The sequence below is a fragment of the Hyla sarda genome, chromosome 3 (genome assembly GCF_029499605.1).
Source record: "Hyla sarda isolate aHylSar1 chromosome 3, aHylSar1.hap1, whole genome shotgun sequence".
NCBI lineage: Eukaryota > Metazoa > Chordata > Amphibia > Anura > Hylidae > Hyla > Hyla sarda.
This window is the reverse complement of record NC_079191.1, coordinates 232687964-232706747: the sequence shown is the minus strand read 5'-3', so window position 1 is coordinate 232706747 and position 18784 is coordinate 232687964. Positions and strand designations below refer to the sequence as shown.

At 41.5% G+C, this 18784-nt stretch overlaps 1 protein-coding gene across 4 annotated transcripts in view; it reads left to right on the top strand.

The window, feature by feature from the left end:
• BVES (blood vessel epicardial substance) overlaps positions 1 to 18784 on the top strand; it is a 170196-nt gene that overhangs the window by 30995 nt on the left and 120417 nt on the right. The gene's annotated exons all lie outside the window — the stretch shown is intronic.

The following is an 18784-nucleotide window of genomic DNA, read 5'->3' as shown; positions in this document are numbered from 1 at the left end:
GAGTGTAAAAAATGAAGATTTTGAATTTTCTCCTTCACTTTGCTGCTATTCCTGTGAAAAGGGTTAACACACTTACTGAATGTCATTTTGAATACTTTGAGGGGTGCAGTTTTTATAATGGGTTTATTTATGGGGTATTTGTAATATGAAAGCCCTTCAAATCCACTTCAAAACTGAACTGGTCCGTGAAAAATTCAGATTTTGAAAATGTTGTGTCTTCCAAAAGTAAAAACTTGTTAACTTTATGATGCAATCATAAAGTAGACATATTGTATATGGGAATCAATAAATAATTTATTTGGGATGTCCATTTTCCTTATAAGAAGAGAGTTTCAAGGTTAAAAAAATGCAACATTTTCAAATTGTAATCAAATTTTGGAATTTTTCACCAAGAAATTATGCAAATATCGATGAAATTTTACCATTAAAGGGGTACTCCGGTGTAAACCTTTTTTCTTTTAAATCAACTGGTGGCAGAAAGTTAAACATATTTGTAAATTACTTCTATTAAAAAAATCTTAATCCTTCCAGTACTTATTAGCTGCTGAATGCTACAGAGGAATATTCAAGAGGCAACAGTGTGTTACATAGTAAAACACAAGTAAACTCTTGGGACAGTTGCCCTGAGCTTTGAGTGGTCAGAGAAGTGAGGGGAGCTAAATGTGGACCCCCTGGAGGACACGAGCAGGCTTAGATGTAGGAGACTTGCATGCACATAGCCTTTCATTCTCTCTCCCCACATAACACTACCTGAGCCCCACCCCCACTCTAATCTGCCTTGGTCTTTCTGCTGTTAGAAGACAGAATTCCCTTAAAGTTTATCTGTCCTAAAGACTTGTCAAAAGTTTTGGTTAGTCGGGGGTCTGAGTGTTCAGTCCTCAATCAATTGTTAGAACGAGTTAGAAAAGTGCAGCTGACCAAGACAATCCCATAGACTTACATTATAAGTATGTCTTGCTTAGCACACTCTTCCACGAGCAAGTTTTACCTATGAGTCCTTGTGTGAACGCTCAAAAAATGTCTCATGTGTCAAAACTTATGAAGTTTTCTGTCTAACTGCTCAATGATGATGTCACGTCCCGGGAGCTGTGCATGATGGGAGAATATCCCCATAGGAACTGCACAGCTCCCGAGACGCGAGTCATCAGAGAGCAGTTAGACAGAAAACAACAACTCAACTTCAGAAGCTAATAACTATTGGAAGGATTAAGATTTTTTAATAGAAGTAATTAACAAATCTGTTTAACTTTCTGGAGCCAGTTGATATATAAAAAAGTTTTGGCCTGGAATACCCATTTAAGCTTTTTTAATGGAAGTAATTTACAAATCTGTTTAACTTTCTGGCACTTTTTTGTCTTGTCCAAAGTGCTCTCTGACACCTGATGCCTGTATCAGGAACTATCCAGAGGAGAAGAACATCCCCATAGCAAACCTATCCTGCTCTGAACAGTTCATGATACGGGCATCAGGTGTCAGCAGAGAGCACTGTGGACAAGTTAAAAAAGAAATTCAAAAAGAAAAGAATTTCCTCTGAAGCCTACAGCTGCTAATAAGTACAGGAAGGATTGAGATTTTTAAATAGAAGTAATTTACAAATCTGTTTAACTTTCTGGCACCAGTTCATATAAAAAAAAAATTAAAAAAAATACCCCTTTAAATTCTTTTTTTAAAAATTATAAATCATGAATTTCTGATGTACAAATTGTCGCACAGCCCTCATTAAGTCGCAAATCTACACCAGCCCAGACTTGGTCTCAGAAAAGTTTGCAGAGGAGGACCCATACAATGTGGTGCACTGAAGTGCAATTTTTAAAAACATTTGTATTTGCACCATATTTATCACATACCATGCAACCGTTTAACAAATTGAGTGCACATACACAATACCACTAAGCAAATTAGATGTGGAAGGTGTACAAAAATCCTTTACTGATCCTTGATAAATTCCCCCCCATGGTCCCAGCCATAAAATAGCCTTGGATAAGCAGAAGCCATAGCTGAGAAGACGTGTTGACTGCTACTAGATAAAAGCCAGAAGCATATTTCTATACCTCATTCTGTTACAAAAATATACAGCACATACATACATGGTCATGAGTTCATATCTTCTCTTGAGCACTATGTGAATACATGTACATTACTTTAGGAGTGGTAAAATGTTTTGTTTTTTTATAAATTATAAGAATATTGGTTTATGAGAATTGCTATAGCATGCCATGTTTTTATTTTATTTGTCATATATATAAACATTTTCTTCTCATAATCCTTTAACCTGTTGAGGATATCAGGCATAAATGTACACCCTTACTGTCTGGGCCACACCAGGGCATCAATGTATGCCCTGGAGCATTAGGGAGTTTGAAGCGAGCACAGATGCTGAGATCGCTTCATAGCTGTACTTGTTGGCTAATACTGTCATAAACCACATTCAATGTCGATCACAGCATCTAAGGCATTAAAGCCTACATGCCAGGTAGCTCAGGGGGCTCATCGGACACTCGCTATGTGATTATGCAGCAAAAATGGTGGCAGAGGGTCCCCCTATATGCCTCCAGCCACCGAATTCTCAATTTTACTGATTCCGCCTGGCTTGGACAATTTTAGGCAGGATTTTGTTAAAAAAATAAAAAAGTATTTTTATTTATTTATTTTTTAAGTAGCACAATAATAGAAAAACGATATGAATTGGGTATCGATCTAATCGCATCGACCTACAGAAAAACAGACAATGTCATTTTTGCCATTTACTGTGTAAAAACGTTCCCTCCCCCCCAAAAGTTGCTAAATTGCTGTTTTTTTCTGTTGTTGGTTTCTTTTTTTTCCCCCCCACAAACAAAAATGATTTCGTTTAGTTTTGCCGTACATTTTATGGTGACCTGAAAGGTGTCATTGCAAAGTACAATTGGTCATGCAAAAAACAAGCTCCCATAATATGGCTCTGTAGATGAGGGAAAATAAGACTTATTTTTATCACAGGTATGTGTTATGCACTTAGTGCTTCTGCACTTAATAGACCACTGAATACGACGTAAAAAGCAACACAGCAAGTGATGCATACTGTAGATTGCATCACCATCCCAATGATCTGCATAGAGATCAAAGATGCACCACATCCCTTTAAACTTCCCTCATAAGTATTTGGTTCTTTGACAGATCTGAGATCTTTTGAAATTTGAAGCAGCAAGCTTGGCATTATTCTGGATTGTGACATGCATTTATAAGAAATTGTGAACATTTCTTCGATACATGAAATGTTTTAATGGACAATGCTTTCCCCCCAGGACACAGTACATTTACTAGTCTGCAGAGGGTACAGTGGCAATGTGAATTTGGTGACCTTGAGTAACAGAAGCCAGATACATGTTCTGTAAATCTAAGAGACATTTTATCATAAAAAGGTTAAGATTGTAAGATTCTGTAGAAGAAAATACTGTATGTGTTCAGGCTGGAATACTATGGGCAGTTCTGGAAATCTCACCTAAAAAAAAAGACATTGATAGTTGCATAGAACAGATCCAGAGGTGTGTTATGAAAATGGAGCAAGTTCTTAACCCCTTAATGACGCAGGGTATTTTCCGTTTTTGCATTTTAATTTTTTTCCTCATCACCTTCTAAAAATCATAACGCTTAAAATTTTGCACCTAAAAATCCATATTATGGCTTATTTTTTGCGCCACCAATTCTACCTGTGACAGTCATTTTACCCGAAAATCCACGGCAAAACGGGGAAAAAAAAAATCATTGTGCGACAAAACTGAAGAAAAAATACCATTTTGTAATTTTTGGGGGCTTTTTTTTTCTACGCAGTGCATTTTCCAGTAAAAATTACAGCTTCTTTTTATTCTGTAGGTCCATACCGTTAAAATGATACCCTACTTATATAGGTTTGCTTTTGTCATACTTCTGGAAAAAATCATAACTACATGCAGGAAAATGTATACATTTAAAAATGTCCTCTTCTGACCCATATAACTTTTTTATTTTTCCGCATATCGGGATGTATGAGGGCTCATTTTTGTGCCGTGATCTGGTGTTTTTATCGGTATCATTTTTGTTTTGATTGGACTTTTTGATTTGCTTTTTATTCCCTTTTTTATGGTATAAAAAGTGACCAAAAATACGCTATTTTGGACTTTGGAATTTTTTTAACGTGTACCCCATAGACCGTGCGGTTTAACCTGTTGGGGACGAAGGGCGTATGCATACGCCCTTGCGTCCAGGTACTTAAGGACGAAGGGCATATCCATAAGCCCGTGGGAATTTTCGGTTCCCGCCGCGCGCCGGGCGGGGACCGGACCGGGGTGACTGCTGATATCTATCAGCAGGCACCCCGTGCAACTGCCCAGGGGGGTCATTAGACCCCCCATGTCGGCGATCGGCGCACATCGCAAGTGTGAATCCATAGGGGTCTATGGTGACCCAGAATATAAGGGGGATCGCGGGTGTCTAAGACACCCACAATCCCCCTGAAGAGATAGGAGTGAGGTGGCACGGGTGCCACCCCTCCTATCCCTGCTATTGGTGGTCTAGACGCGACCACCAATAGCAGATCGGGGGCGGGGGGTTTACTTTCGTTTTCCCCGTCCTGCCCACCCACAATAGGCGGGCCAGAACGGGGAAAACGAAGAGGAGCGGCGCCGAAGATCACTTACCCGGAGGCAGCGGAGCGACGGCGATCGGCGGGCGGCGACAGAGATCTGCGTGCGGCGTGCGGCAGAAGAGGACGGCTCCCTGGATGCAATGGAAGCCGGTGAGTTGCCTAGCAACATCTAGAGGGCTAAAGTCTGAGACCACTATAGTGGTCTCTAGACTATAGCCCTCCAGATGTTGAAAAACAACTCCTCCCAGCATGCCCAGACAGCTGTTTGCTGTGTGGGCATGCTGGAATTTGTAGTTTTGCAACAGCTGGAGGTCTACAGTTTAGAGACCACTGTGCAGTGATCTCTATAATGCCCTCTAGATCTTGCAAAACTACAACTCCTAGCATGCCCACACAGCTGTTTGCTGTCTGGGCATGCTGGGAGTTGTAGTTTTGTAACATCTGGAGGTCCACAGTTTGGAGATCACTGTTCAGTGGTCTCTAAATTGTAGCACTCCAGATGTTGCAAAACTGCAAATCGCAGCATGCCCAAACAGCAAACAGCTGTCGCGGCATGCTGGGAGTTGTAGTTGCGTACATCCAGCTGTTGCAGAACTACATCTCCCAGCATGCCCTTCTGTGATCAGTACATGCTGGGAATTGTAGTTTTGCAACAGCTGGAGGCAAACTGGATGGAAAATACTGAGTTAGGTAGCAGAACCTAATTGAACGTTTTCCAACCAGTGTGCATCCAGCTGTTGCAAAACTACAACTCCCAGCATGCACTGTCTGTCAGTACATGCTGGGAGTTGTAGTTTTGAAACAGCTGGAGGTTTGCCCCCCCCCCATGTGAACGTACAGGGTACATTCACACGGGCGGGTTTACAGTAAGTTTCCTGCTTCAAGTATGAGCTGCGGCAAATTTTTCGCCGCAGCGCAAATTCCTAGCGGGAAACTCACCGTAACCCACCAGTGCGAATGTACCCTAAAAACACTACACTACACTACACTAACACATAATAAAGAGTAAAACACTACATATACACCCCCTTACACTGTCCCCCCAATAAAAATGAAAAACATTGTACGGCAGTGTTTCCAAAACGGAGCCTCCAGCTCTTGCAAAACAACAAATCCACGCATTTCTGGACAGCCACTGACTGTCCAGGCATGCTGGGAGTTTAGCAACAGCTGGAGGCACCCTGTTTGGGAATCACTGGCGTAGAATACCCCTATGTCCACCCCTATGCAATCCCTAATTTAGTCCTCAAATGCGCATGGTGCTCTCTCACTTCGGAGCCCTGTCGTATTTCAAGGAAACAGTTTAGGGCCACATATGGGGTATTTCCGTACTCGAGAGAAATTGCACTACAAATTTTGGGGGGCTTTTTCTCCTTATGAAAAGGAAAAGTTGGGGTCTACACCAGCCTGTTGGTGTAAAAAAAAATTTTTTTTACACTAACATGCTGGTGTTGCCCTTTACTTTTTATTTTCACAAGAGGTAAAAGGAAAAAAGGACCCCCAAAATTTGTAACACAATTTCTCCCGAGTACGGAAATACCCCATATGTGGGCGTAAAATACTCTTAGGGCGCACAACAAGGCTCAGGAGTGAGAGCGCACTATGTACATTTGAGGCCTAAATTGGTGATTAGCACAGGGGTGGCTGATTTTACAGCGGTTCTGACATAAACCCAAAAAAATAAATACCCACATGTGACCCCATTTTGGAAACTACACCCCTCATGGAATGTAACAAGGGGTACAGTGAGCATTTATGCCCCACAGGTGTCTGACAGATTTTTGGAACAGTGGTCAGTGAAAATGAAAAATTTAATTTTTTTGTTTGCACAGCCCACTGTTCCAAAGATCTGTCAAACGCCAGTGGGGTATAAATACTCACTGCACCCCTTATTACATTCTGTGAGGGGTGTAGTTTCCAAAATGGGGTCACATGTGGGTGGGTCGACTGTTCTGGCACCACGGGGGGCTTTGTAAATGCACATGGCCCCCGACTTCCATTCCAAACAAATTATCTCTCTAAAAGCTCAATGGCGCTCCTTCTCTTCTGAGCATTGTAGTTCGCTCGCAGTGCACTTGACGTCCAAACATGGGGTATTTCCATACTCAGAAGAAATGGGGTTACAAATTTTGGGGGGCATTTTCTCCTATTACCCCTTGTAAAAAAAAAGTAAAATTTGGGGAAAAAACAGCATTTTAGTGAAAAAAAATTTTTTTTCATTTACACATGCGACTTTAACAAAAAGTTGTCAAACACCTGTGGGGTGTTAAGGCTCACCGTACTCCTTGTTACATTCCTTGAGGGGTGTAGTTTCCATAATAGTGTGCGATGTGGGGGGGTTTTGCTGTCCTGGCACCATAGGGGCTTCCTAAATAGGACATGCCCCCCAAAAACCATTTCGGAAAAACTCACTCTCCTAAATCCCATTGTTGCTCCTTTGCTTCTGAGCCCTCTACTGCGCCTGACGAACACTTGACATACACATATGAGGTATTTTGTTACTCAAGAGAAATTGGGTTACAAATTTTGAGAGGATTTTTTTCCTTTTACCCCTTGTAAAAATTCAAAAACTGGGTCTACAAGAACATGTGAGTGTAAAAACTGAAGATTTTAAATTTTCTCCTTCACTTTGCTGCTATTCCTGTGAAACACCTAAAGGGTTAACACACTTAATGAATGTCATTTTGAATACTTTGAGAGGTGCAGTTTTTATAATGGGGTAATTTATGGGGTATTTCTAATATGAAGGCCCTTCAAATCCACTTCAACCCTGAACTGGTCCATAAAAAATTCTGATTTTGAAAATTTTGTGAAAAATTGGAAAATTGTTTCTGAACTTTTCAGCCCTCGGATGTCTTCCAAAAGTAAAAACATGTCAACTTTATGATGCACACATAAAGTAGACATATTGTATTTATGAACCAAAATATAATTTATTTGGAATGTCTATTTCCCTTACAACCAGAGAGCTTCACCAATTTTTCACCAAGAAATCAACAACATTTTTCCACATACATAAAGTAGAATATGTCACGAAAAAACAAGCTCTGAATCAGAATGAAAAGTAAATGCATCCCAGAGTTATTAATGCTTAAAGTGACCTCTTAAGGACCCATGACGTACGCTTAAGTCATGAGTCCGCTCCCGATCTTAACGCGGGGCCACGGCATAGCCCCGCGTCATAGCGGGTTAATAGCGCGCTGCATTGCCCGTGTGCGGAAATGTCAGAATTATAAAAATATATTGTTAATTAAACCGCACGGTCAATGGCGTACGCGCAAAAAAATTCCGAAGTCCAAAATAGTGCTTTTTTGGTCACTTTTTATATCATGAAAAAATTTATAAAAAGCGATCAATAAGTTCTATCAATGCAAAAATGGTACCGCTAAAAACTTCAGATCACGGCGCAAAAATGAGCCCTCATACCGCCCCATACGCGTAAAAATAAAAAAGTTATAGGGGTCAGAATATGACAATTTTAAACGTATAAATATTCCTGAATGTAGTTATGAATTTTTCCTAAAGTACGACAAAATCAAACCTATATAAGTGGGGTATCATTTTAATCGTATGGAATAAAGATAAGGTGTCATTTTTACCGAAAAATGTACTGTGTAGAAACGGAAGCCCCCAAAAGTTACAAAATGTTTTTGGGTTTTTTTCAATTTTGTCTCACAATGATTTTGTTTTCTGTTTCACCGTAGATTTTTAGGTAAAATGACTAATGTCATTACAAAGTAGAATTGGTGGCGCAAAAAATAAGCCATCATATGGATTTTTAGGTACAAAATTGAAAGGGTTATGATTTTTTAAAGGTAAGGAGAAAAAAACAAAAATGCAAAAGCGGAATTAACCCCTTAAGGACCCAGCCATTTTACACCTTAGGACCCGGCCATTTTTTTGAACATCTGACCACTGTCACTTTAAACATTAATAACTCTGGAATGCTTTTAGTTATCATTCTGATTCCGAGATAGTTTTTTCGTGACATATTCTACTTTAACATAGTGGTAACATTTTGTGGTAACTTGCATCCTTTCTTGGTGAAAAATCCCAAAATTTTATGAAAAATTTGAAAATGTAGCATTTTTCTAACTTTGAAGCTCTCTGCTTGTAAGGAAAATGGATATTCCAAATATTTTTTTTTATTTTATTCACATATACAATATGTATACTTTATGTTTGCATCATAAAATTGATGTGTTTTTACTTTTGGAAGACACCAGAGGGCTTCAAAGTTCAGCAGCAATTTTCCAATTTTTCACAAAATTTTCAAACTCACTATTTTTCAGGAACCAGTTCAGGTTTGAAGTGGATTTGAAGGGTCTACATATTAGAAATACCCCATAAATGATCCCATTATAAAAACTGCACCCCCCAAAGTATTCAAAATTACATTGTCAGCATGTTAACCCTTTAGGTGTTTCACAGGAATAGCAGCAAAGTGAAGGAGAAAATTCACAATCTTCATTTTTTACACTCGCATTTTCTTGTAGACCCAATTTTTGAATTTTTGTATTTGTAGCCCAATTTCTCTCGAGTAAGCACATACCTCATATGTCTATGTAAAGTGTTCGGCGGGCGCAGTAGAGGGCTCAGAAGGGAAGGAGCGACAAGGGGATTTTGGAGAGTACGTTTTTCAGAAATGGTTTTTGGGGGGCATGTTGCATTTAGGAAGCCCCTATGGTGCCAGAACAGCAAAAAAAAAACACATGGCATACCATTTTGAAAACTAGACCCCTTGAGGAACGTAACAAGGAATTAAGTGAGCCTTAATACCCCACAAGTGTTTCACGACTTTTGCATATGTAAAAAAAATTATAATTATTTCACTAAAATGTGTGTTTCCCCCCAAATTTCACATTTTTGCAAGGGTTAATAGCAGAAAGTACCCCCCAAAATTTGTAACCCCATCTCTTCTGAGTATGGAGGTACCCCATAAGTTGACCTGAAGTGCACTACGGGCGAACTACAATGCTCAGAAGAGAAGGAGTCATATTTGGCTTTTTGAGAGCAAATTTTGCTCGGGGGCATGTCGCATTTAAGAAGCCCCTATGGTGCCAGAACAGCAAAAAAAAAAAACACATGGCATAGCATTTTGGAAACTAGACCCCTTGAGGAACGTAACAAGGGGTACAGTGAGCATTTACCCCCACTGGTGTCTGTCAGATCTTTGGAACAGTGGGCTGTACAAAATTTTAATTTGCACAGCCCACTGTTCCAAAGATCTGTCAGACACCAGTGGGGTGTAAATTCTCACTGCACCCCTCATTACATTCCGTGAGGGGTGTAGTTTCCAAAATGGGGTCACATGTGTTTTTGTTTTTTTTTAATCAACTGGTGCCAGAAAGTTAAACAGATAAATAACTTCTATAAAAAAATCTTAATCCTTCCAGTACTTTTTAGTGGCTGTTTACTAAAGAGGAATCCAAAATAGAAATGCATTTCCTCTGATGTCATGACCACAGTGCTCTCTGCTGACCTCTGCTGTCCATTTTAGGAACTGTCCACAGTAGCATATGTTTTCTATGGGGATTCTCATAAGAAACCAGTGATCAACGATTCTGCCGCATGACTGCTCATGCCTGGATCTCAGGCACTGAGCAGTCATTCGGCGATCGGACAGCGAGGAGGCAGGAAGGGGCCCTCCCGCTGTCCTGTCAGCTGTTCGGGATGCCGCGATTAGCCGCGGCTATCCTGAACAGCTCGACTGAGCTAGTCGGGAACTTTCACTTTCACTTTTAGCCGCGCGGCTCGGCTCTGAGCGCGCAGCTAAAGGGTTAATAGCGCGCGGCACCGCGATCGGCGCTGCGCGCTATTAGAGGCGGGTCCCGGCTTCACTATGACGCCGGGCCCGCCATGATATGACGCGGGGTTACTGTGTAACCCCGCGTTATATCAGAAGAGCAGGACCAAGGACGTACCGATACGTCCTTGGTCCTTAACCCCTTAAGGACTCAGGGTTTTTCCGTTTTTGCACTTTCATTTTTTTCCTCCTTACCTTTAAAAAATCATAACCCTTTCAATTTTCCACCTAAAAATCCATATTATGGCTTATTTTTTGCGTCGCCAATTCTACTTTGCAGTGACATTAGTCATTTTACCCAAAAATGCACAGCGAAACGGAAAAAAAAATCATTGTGCAACAAAATCGAAAAAAAACCGCCATTTTGTAACTTTTGGGGGCTTCCGTTACTACGCAGTGCATATTTCGGTAAAAATTACACCTTATCATTATTCTGTAGGTCCATACGGTTAAAATGATACCCTACTTATATAGGTTTGATTTTTTCGCACTTCTGGAAAAAATCATAACTACATGCAGGAAAATTTATACGTTTAAAAATGTCATCTTCTGACCCCTATAACTTTTTTATTTTTCCACGTACGGGGCGGTATGAGGACTCATTTTTTGCGCCGTGATCTGAAGTTTTTATTGGTATGATTTTTGTTTTGATCTGACTTTTTGATCACTTTTTATTCATTTTTTAATGTTATAAAAAGTTACCAAAATACGCTTTTTTGTACTTTTGAATTTTTTTTGCGCGTACGCCATTGACCGTACGGCTTAATTAATGATATATTTTTATAGTTCGGACATTTATGCACGCGGCGATACCACATATGTTTATTTTTATTTTTTTTTACACTGTTTTATTTTTCTTATGGGAAAAGGGGGGTGATTCAAACTTTTATTAGGGAAGGGGTTAAATGACCTTTATTAACACTTTTTTTTTTACTTTTTTTTTTGCAGTGTTATAGGTCCCATAGGGACCTATAACACTGCACACACTGATCTCTCATCCTGATCACAGGCGTGTATTAACACGCCTGTGATCAGCATTATCGACGCTTGACTGCTCCTGCCTGGATCTCAGGCACGGAGCAGTCATTCGTCGATCGGACACCGAGGAGGCAGGTAAGAGCCCTCCCGGTGTCCGATCAGCTGTTCGGGACGCCGCGATTTCACCGCGGCGGTCCCGAACAGCCCGACTGAGCAGCCGGGATACTTTCAGTTTCACTTTAGAAGCGGCGGTAAGCTTTGACCGCCGCTTCTAAAGGGTTAATACCGCACATCGCCGCGATCGGCGATGTGTGGTATTAGCCGCGGGTCCCGGCAGTTGATTAGCGCCGGGACCCACGCGATATGATGCGGGATCGCGGCGCGATCCCGCTTCATATCGCGGGAGCCGGCGCAGGACGTAAATATACGTCCTGCGTCGTTAAGGGGTTAAGGGGTTAAAGGGGTACTCCCGTGGAAAACTTTTTTTTTTTTTTTTTTTAAATCAACTGGTGCCAGAAAGTAAAACAGATTTGTAAATCACTTCTATTAAAAAATCTTAATCCTTCCAGTACTTTTTAGGGGCTTTATACTAAAGAGAAATCCAAAAAGAAATGCATTTCTTGTGATGTCCTGACCAGAGTGCTCTCTGCTGACCTCTCCTGTCCATTTTAGGAACAGGAGAAAATCCCCATAGCAAACATATGCTTCTCTGGACTGTTCCTAAAATGGACAGCAGAGGTCAGCAGAGAGCACTGTGGTCAGGACATCACAGGAAATGCATTTCTTTTTGGATTTCCCTTTAGTATACAGCCCGTAAAAGGAACTGGAAGGATTAAGATTTTTTAATAGAAGTGCCAGGTACTTTCTGGCACCAGTTGATTTAAAAAAAAAAAAAAAAGTTTTCCACGGGAGTACCCCTTTCAAGGAAAAAAACTTTTTTTTATATATATATATCAAATGGCTCCAGAAAGTTAAACAGATTTGTAAATTACTTTTAAAAAATCTTAATCCTTTCAATAATTATCAGCTGCTGAAGTTGAGTTGTTATTTTCTGTCTGGCAACAGTGCTCTCTGCTGACATCTCTGCTTGTGTCAGGAACTGCACAGAGTAGAAGAGGTTTGCTATGGTGATTTGCTTCTAAACTGGGTGGTCCCCAAGACAGGTGTCATCAGAGAGCACTTAGAAAAGAAAAGAACAACTCAACGTCAGAAGTACTGAAAAGATTAAGATTTTTTTTAACCCCTTAAGGACGCAGCCCATTTTTACCTCTAGGACGCAGCCCTTTTTTGCACATCTGACCACTGTCACTTTAAACATTAATAACTCTGGAATGTTTTTACTTATCAATCTGATTCCGAGATATTTTTTTCGGGACATATTCTACTTTAACACAGTGGTAAATTTTTGTGGTAACTTGCATCCTTTCTTCGTGAAAAATCCCCAAATTTGATGAAAAAATTGAAAAATATAGCATTTTTCTAACTTTGAAGTCCTCTGCTTGTAAGGAAAATTGATATTCCCAAAAAATGTTTTTTTGATTCACATATACAATATGTCTACTGTCACGATTCCGGCTGGCAGGAGGTGGATCCTCTGTGCCAGAGAGGGATTGGCGTGGACCGTGCTAGTGGACCGGTTCTAAGTCACTACTGGTGTTCACCAGAGCCCGCCGCAAAGCGGGATGGTCTTGCTGCGGCGGTAGTGACCAGGTCGTATCCACTAGCAACGGCTCAACCTCTCTGACTGCTGAAGATAGGCGCGGTACAAGGGAGTAGACAAAGCAAGGTCGGACGTAGCAGAAGGTCGGGGCAGGCAGCAAGAATCGTAGTCAATAAGGCAAGCAGGAGGTCAAGTACACGGTATGGATAATCACAGTAACGCTTTCACTAGGCTCTAAGGCAACAAGATCCGGCAGGGAGTGCAGGGGCAGAGGTAAGATATAGTCTGGGAGCAGGTGGAAGCCAATTAAGCTAATTGGGCCAGGCACCAATCATTGGTGCACTGGCCCTTTAAGTCTCAGGAAGCTGGCGCGCTCGCGCCCTAGAGAGCGGAGCCGCGCGCGCCAGCACATGACAGCAGGGGACGGGAACGGGTAAGTGACCTGGGATGCGATTCGCGAGCGGGCGCGTCCCGCTGTGCGAATCGCATCCCCGACGGCCATGACAGTGCGGAGAGAGAGACGCCGTAAGCGCTCCGGGGAGGAGCGGGGACCCGGAGCGCTAGGCGTAACATCTACTTTATGATTGCATCATAAAATTGACGTGTTTTTACTTTTGGAAGACATCAGAGGGCTTCAAAGTTCAGCAGCAATTTTAAAATTTTTCACAAAATTTTCAAACTCGATATTTTTCATGGACCAGTTCAGGTTTGAAGTGGATTTGAAGGGTCTTCATATTAGAAATACCCCATTATAAAAACTGCACCCCCCCCCCAAAGTATTCAAAATGACATTCAGTAAGTGTTTTAACCCTTTAGGTGTTTCACAGGAAAAGCAGCAAAGTGAAGGAGAAAATTCAAAATCTTAATTTTTTACACTTGCATGTTCTTGTAGACCCAATTTTTGAATTTTTACAAGGGGTAAAAGAATAAAATTTATACTTGAATTTGTAGCCCAATTTCTCTCGAGTAAGCACATACCTCATATGTCTATTTAAATTGTTCGGCAGGCGCAGTAGAGGGCTCAGAAGCGAAGGAGCGACAAGGGGATTTTGGAGAGTATGTTTTTCTTTAATGGTTTTTGGGGGGCATGTTGCATTTAGGAAGCCCCTATGGTGCCAGAACAGCAAAAAAACACCACATGGCATACCATTTTGGAAACTAGACCCCTTGAGGAACGTAACAAGGAATTAAGTGAGCCTTAATACCCCACAGGTGTTTCACGACTTTTGCATATGTAAAAAAAAAAAATTTGTTTTCACTAAAATGTGTGTTTCCCCCCAAATTTCTAATTTTTGCAAGGGCTAATAGCAGAAAATACCCCCCAATATGTGTAACCCCATCTCTTCTGAGTATGGAGGTACCCCATAAGTTGACCTGAAGTGCACTATGGGCGAACTACAATGCTCAGAAGAGAAGGAGTCATATTTGGCTTTTTGAGAGCAAATTTTACTCGGGTGGCATGTCGCATTTAGGAAGCCCCTATGGTGCCAGGACAGCAAAAAAAAAAAAACACATGGTATACCATTTTGTAAACTAGACCCCTTGAGAAACGTAACAAGGGATAAAGTGAAACTTAATAGCCCACAGGTGTTTCACGCCTTTTGCATATGTAAAAAAAAAAAAAAAAAACATTTTTATCAAAAGTGCTTGGTTTAGCAAAAATTTTACATTTAAAAAAAAGGTAATAGCAGAAAATACCCCCCAAAATTTGAAGCCCAATTTCTACCGATTCAGAAAACGCCCAATATGGGGATGCAAAGTGCTCTGCTGGCGCACTACAGGTCTCAGAAGGGAAGGAGTCACATTTGGCTTTTTGGAAGCAAATTTTGCTCTGGGGGCATGCCGCATTTAGGAAGCCCCTATGGTGCCAGGACAGCAAACCCCCCCCCCCCCCCACATGGCATACAATTTTGGAAACTAGACCCCTTGGGGAACGTAACAAGGGGTAAAGTGAACCTTAATACCCCACAGGTGTTTCCCGACTTTTGCATATGTAAAAAAAAAAATTTTTTTTACACTAAAATGCTTGTTTTCCCCCAAATTTTACATTTTTACAAGGGATAATAGCAGAAAATACCCCCCAAAATTTGTAACCCCATCTCTTTTGAGTATGGAAATACCCCATAAGTGGATGTGAAGTGCACTGGGGGCAAACTACAATGCTCAGAAGAGAAGGAGCATTATTGAGCTTTTGGAGAGAGAATTTGGCCATGTGCATTTACAAAGCCCCCCCGTGGTGCCAGAACAGTGGCCCCCCCCACATGTGACCCCATTTTTAAAACTACACCCCTCACGGAATGTAATAAGGGGTGCAGTGAGAATTTACACCCCAATGGCATTTGACGGATCTTTGGACAGTGGGCTGTGCAAATTAAAAATGTTATTTTTCATTTTCACAGACCCCTGTTTCAAAGATCTGTCAGACACCTGTGGGGTGTAAATGCTCACTATACCCCTTGTTACATTCCGTGAGGGATGTAGTTTCCAAAATGGGGTCACATGTGGGTATTTATTGTTTTGCGCTTATGTCAGAACCGCTGTAAAATCAGCCACCCCTGTGCAAATCACCAATTTAGACCTCAAATGTACATGGTGCACTCTCCCTTCTGAACTTTGCTCTGCTAAACTGTAGCCCTCCAGATGTTGCAAAATTACAATTCCCAGCATGGCCAGACAGTCAGGGATGCTGGGCATGTAGTTCTGCAATATCTGGCCCTTCATATGTTGCAGAACTACAACTCCCAGCATGCCTGGACAGTCTGGGCATGCTTGGAGTTGTAGTTTTGCAACATCTCGAGGGCTACAGTTTGGAGACAACTACTTAGCGGTCTCCAAACTGTTCTTCCCCAGTTGTTGTATAACAAACTGAAGGGCCAGATATTGCAGAACTACATGCCAAGCATCCCTGACTGTCTGGCTGTGCTGGGAATTGTAGTTTTGCAACAGCTGTAGGCACACTGGTTGGGAAGCACTGTGCTAGAGTCTGTTTCCTAACTCAGTGATTCCAACCCGTGTGCCTCCAGCTGTTGCAAAACTACAACTCTCAGAATGCACTGACAGGCCATACATGCTGGGAGTTGTAGTTTTGCAACAGCTGGAGGCACATTGGTTGGAATCACTGTGCTAGAGTCTGTTTTCTAACTCAGTGGTTCCCCACCAGTGTGCCTAGAGCTGTTGTAAAACTACAACTCCCAGCATGTACGGTCTGTCAGTGCATTCTGGGAGTTGTAGTTTTGTAACAGCTGAAGGTTTGGGGTGGGTTTCCTTCTACAAGTTTGAGCTGCGGAAAATTTTCTGCCGCAGCTCAAACTCCCAGCGGAAAACTTACTGTGAATCCCCGCCTGTGTGATTGTACCCTAAAAACACTACACTAACAGGCTGGCAGGCTGGGAGTCTTGCAACAGCTGAAGGTACCCTGTTTATGAAACACTGCTGTAGGGTTTTACTGTAGGTAACCGGGTCCGCCCCTATTGCAAATTCCTTATTTAGGCCTCAAATGCACATGGTGCTCTCTCACTTCAGAGCCCTGTCGTATTTCAAGGTAACAGTTTAGGGCCACATATGGGGTATTTCCATACTCCGAAGAAATTGTGTTACAAATTTTGGGGTGATTTTTCTCCTTTTACGCCTTATGAAAAGGTAAAGTTGGGGGCTACACCAGCATGTTAGTGTAAAAAAAATGTAACATTTTTACACTAACATGCTGGTGTTGCCCCATACTTTTCATTTTCACAAGAGGTAAAAGGAGAAAATGACCACCAAAATTTGTAACACAATTTCTTCTGAGTACGGAAATACCCCATATGTGTACGTAAAATGCTCTGCGGACGAACTACATGGCTCAGAGAGGAGAGAGCGCCATGTACATTTGAGGCCTAAATTGGTGATTTGCACAGGGGTGGCTGATCGTTACAGCGGTTCTGACATGAACGCAAAAAAAAAACCACCCACATGTGACCCCATTTTGAAAACTACACCCCTCATGGAACATAAAAAGGGGTATAGTGAGCCTTAACACCCTTCAGGTCTTTGATAAATTTACGTTAAAGTTGGACATGAAAATTTAAAATTTGTCTTTTTTTTCCCCTGAAATGCTGGCGTTACCCCAAATTTTTCATTTTCGCAAGGGGTAATTGTAAAAAAGCCCACCAAAATTTGTAACCCCATTTCTTCTGAGTATATAAATGCCCCATATGTGGAAGTAAAGTGCTCTGGGGGCGAACTACAATGCTCAGAAGACAAGGAGCGCCATTGGGCTTTTTGAGAGAGAATTAGGCTGGAATTGAAGGCTATGTGTGTTTACAAAGCCCCCATGGTGCCAGAACAGTGGACCCCCTCCACATGTAACCCCATTTTGGAAACTACACCCCTCACGGAATGTAACAAGGGGTACAGTGAGCATTTACGCCCCACAGGTGTCTGACAGATTTTTTGAACAGTTGTTCGTAAAAATGAAAAATTTAATTTTTCATTTGCACAGCCCACTGTTCCAAAGATCTGTCCAATGCCAGTGTGGTATAAATGCTCACTGCATCCATTATTAAGTTCTGTGAGGGGTGTAGTTTCCAAAATAGTATGCCATGTGTTTTTTTTTTTTTTTTTTTTACTGTTCTGGCATCATGGGGGCTTCCTGAATGCAACATGCCCCTAAAAACTTTCAGCAAATTTCACTCTCCAAAAGCCCAATGTTGCTCCTTCCCTTCTGAGCCCTCTAGTGCACCCACAGAGCACTTTACATACACATATGAGGTATTTCCTTATTCGAAATGGGGTTACAAATTTTGTGGGGTATTTTCTTCTATTACTCCTTGTGAAAATGAAAAGTTTTGGGTAACACCAGCATCTCAGTGTTAAAAATCTAATTTTTCATTTTCACGTCCCACTTTAACGAAAGTTCGTCAATCACCTGTGGAATGTTAAGGCTCACTGTACCCCTTGTTAAGTTCCTTGAGGCGTGTAGTTTCCAAAATAGTATGCCATGTGGGTATTTTTTGCTTTTCTGGCACCATAGGGGCTTCCTAAATGCCACATGCCCCCCAAAAACCATTTCAGCTAAATTTGCTTTCCTAAAGCCAAATGTGACTCCTTCTCTTCTGAGCATTGTAGTTCGCCGCAGAGCATTTTACGCCCTAACATGGGGTAAATACTCACTGTACCCCTTATTAAATTCTGTGAGGGGTGTAGTTTCCAAAATGGGGTCACATGTGGCTGGGTCCACTGTTCTGGCACCACGGGGGGGCTTTGTAAACGCACATGGCCCCTGACTTCCATTCAAAACAAATTCTCTTTCCAAAAGCTCAATGGCACTTCTCCTCTTCTGAGCATAGTAGTTCGCCAGCAGAGCACTTGACGTCCAAACATGGGGTATTTCCAAACTCAGAAGAGATGGAGTTACACGTTTTGGGGGGCATTTTCTCCCATTACCCTTTGTAAAAATGGTAAATTTGGGGGAAAAAACTGCACTTTAGTGAAAATTATTTTTTTTTTTTTACATATCCGACTTTAACGAGAAGTCGTCAAACACCTGTGGGGTGTTAAGGCTCGCTGGACCCCTTGTTACATGCCTTGAGGGGTGTAGTTTCCAAAATAGTATAACATGTGTTTTATTTTTTATTTTTTTTGCTGTTCTGGCACATAGGGGCTTCCTAAATGTGACATGCCCCTCAAAAACCATTTCAAAAAAATTCACTCTCCAAAATCCCATTGTTGCTCCTTCCCTTCTGTGCCCTCTACTGCACCC